Here is a 3,365-nt window from a genome sequence, read left to right on the forward strand (position 1 = left end):
TACATGAGCTGTTGCCACACCCACACTAGTCTCTCGATGACAATGTCGGCCATGCCAAATTGGGTCTTTGTAGGCCTAATAGCTAGCCCTATTTGCTTGAGTCCTCAAAAATTAACGAGGCTTTGTGGCCCTTGTCCAAACATCAAGCTATAAAACTAACCTTTTTTGGCCTCTTTACTTACCCAATCCTTAAGGATTAAGTCAATTGTGTGGGTAGCATATGGGTCCACACAATGGATGTATATCTCACTTCAATCATTGCACACATGCTTCTATAGTAAGAGGCATGATCTAGAACAGCTTGAACAACCTATTCCAATCCCACATCCTCTATAACTAGCCTGACTTGAGCATACAATCATTATAATTTGTAGATAGATCAGGTACTCTAGCATAAATGCTATGCATGGACGTAAGGCTATAGCAATAGGAGAGGAGAAACCCCTCATGCCAACATCAACCTAGCCATGTGAGAGAAGTGTGCCGATATTTTAACCATAGCACATCGGTTTGTCCCATGGAGGTCTAGGTGTTATCAACCAATTGACATAAGCTATATATCCTCATTTTTTGTGCACCAAGGGACCCTAATTTAGTCACAAAGTTGATCATGTTTTTCCATAGGGGACATCACAAAAGATTTGGGATATTCATACAAAGGATCTTCAAAGGAACACTAATGGTATTGGGTGAATAAAAAAGTCTTTATTTTCTTATTTGGAGGACACTAGGAGATAAACACCTAAATTTTCTTTGTTACTGAGATTGATCATGACATCACAAACCTTGATATGCGTATGATTTTAAAAGCAAAGGCTGAAATTTCGTAAATGTGATGTCCAGATGAGACAAGCTAGTCTTTTGACATAAATTAAAAACTTATGTGATGCTCAAGGCTCTAATATGAAAAGGAAACATGGATGTTGTCTTCAGATTTCATGACAACTTGGCATGATGAGCTTTTTCATTATGGATATGTCACCCTTTATGCACATACTTGAGCTTCATTGTGAAAAATATGTAATTCTAAAACCTTATGATGAGGAATTCCAATTCTTGGGCCAAACTAATGAAGATAGAGTATCTTGGCCATTGGTTCTTTTGTTGGAGAGCCTAGAACTAACAATGTGCCAAAATTTATATGTAGGAAATATATGAAATGCAAGGATTTTTTTTTTTTGAATGTGTTTTTGCAACCCTTTGCACTTGCCTTGGAATCACAATATTTTAAACGATAATGGAGTATACTAGATAAACATAATGCTCCACTTCAACATTGACATGCAAGATAGATTTTCAAATAATTGAACATGATAAAGAACATGGCACGTGAAAAGTGAAAAAGAACGTATTATTTCCAACACACAAAAAAATGGTAGACTAAAGGGTGGACAAATAACCCCAATGGGGGTAATGGGTGAAAGGTCAAAATAAGGATTAACAAAATGAAGACCAAGCCACCTCTAAAAGGATGCCAAGAGGGTAAAACAAGGGCATTTACCTACCCTTGAAAAGGGTAGGTAAAAGTTCTAAAAAGGAAAACCCAATTTAAGGCATTCTTGAAAGGTCAAAAAAGGGGATTCTACCCTTTTGGGAAAATAAGGGAGGCTTCATCTTGCATTCTCAAAAAGTAAGATGTTACATATGATGAGACCTAAGCTCTTTGCCTACAAAATACATTGAATTGAAAACATGGAAATGCATGAAAACAAACTTGCCATTATAAATGGTCATGAGCATACACATACTATTTCAAGGAGCTCTTTAATTTAAGCTGTAATTTACAATTAGCCCATTTACGGTCTTATACTCCTGTCTCTCTAAATAATTTCTTCATGAGTAAGTATCATAAGCTCATTTTATGGAAATTTTGAAGAAAAAACCACAGTTTCAATAGGACAATTTTAGCAATCAAGTGGCAATAACAACTTTGGACAAGTCATCACTTTAATAAAGTGGAGGATTCCACCAAGGCAGGTCAACATCAAGAGAATTCTAACACCAAGACAAGTATGAAATCATAAAAGTTTCCAATTAATCAAGAGTAAAACAAAAAGCCAAGTCTTGATTGACCCAAGACGATTTCAACGTTTTATCAATCATTTATTTTTCAAGTTAAGTGTCAACTTTCATGTACACTAGCTACTGCTTGAAGGCAAATGATGTTCCACTTGAATCAAGTATGTGCATCAATGATAAAAGGTTATAGCTAAAGATTGTTTTATCAATCAATCAACATTCAACACCAACCCTATGATTTCATCAAATGCAAAGTTCAAAAGTAACCTATGAAGAAGAATTGCTTTTAGCAAGAACATGCATTTCACAGATCAATTCATTTTTAACAAATTTTGCATTGAGAAATTACAAATCAACAGGGAGATATAATCACCAACAAAGAATATTATTTTGTTGATGACAGTCATTCATCAACATGATATGGTAATCGATACAAGCTCGTTTAAATTTGAAACAAAGAATCTAGCAAATGCGAAGATACCAATACAAGGTGAATTCTTTATATTTCTTCAATTAATCAAGGCTATTAGCAAATGTGGAAGTAACCTTCTATAATACATGAGCACCACTTTCATTAATACTTTTGATAAACCTTCAAACGAGAAGCACCATTGAGTTATATAATCCTCTTACAAAGAGGATTGTAGTCAAGAATTAGAAATATGGCTAGGTGATACATTAGTTCATAAGTTCGGTACATATTAAATACCACTGCCAACAATACTAACACAAAACATGGAAGCATAAAAATCCTATGTTTCAATCAAAGATGAGATTTTAATAATATATGAAAGATTGTTTATAACCAAAAAATACTTTTCTCAAGGTATGGAATTTAGTTCAAAAAGAGATTCCAATTTCAATGAAGACAAAACTGTAAGCAATCACCTGTATTGCTCGAGTATAAAATATGCAACAAGAATTTTCAACTTCAACTTGTGAAGTTTTCAAGGAAGTAGATTATACAATAGTAAAAATACTAATACTCAATAAAAGTCCAAAAAAGGTGCTAGCTTTAAGAAACAATTTTAAACTAAAGGTCTTCTAATAAGAAATCTCCTATAGTTTTAATAAGAGATCTCCTACAATAAGCAAATTCAATCATACGTCAAACATAGATATTTGATTAGAAGTACAACAATAACAACATAAAAAACAATAGCAATCATAAGATACCTTAGCATCACATGTTTGTAGTCTAGCATAAGCAAATAGGGTATAGTAAATAGGTGGCTGTAGTTATTCCGTTGTGGATTCGTAAAAAAAAGAGAATGATTAACATTTGCTTGCATTGCTAGAAGATCACTTTCCTCAACACAATATAGATTACAAATTAACATAGAAAA

Source organism: Dipteris shenzhenensis, chromosome 2 (genome assembly GCF_047967505.1).
Source record: "Dipteris shenzhenensis isolate YYH24624 ecotype China chromosome 2, Dip_SZ_1.0, whole genome shotgun sequence".
In the NCBI taxonomy this organism is placed as follows: domain Eukaryota; kingdom Viridiplantae; phylum Streptophyta; class Polypodiopsida; order Gleicheniales; family Dipteridaceae; genus Dipteris; species Dipteris shenzhenensis.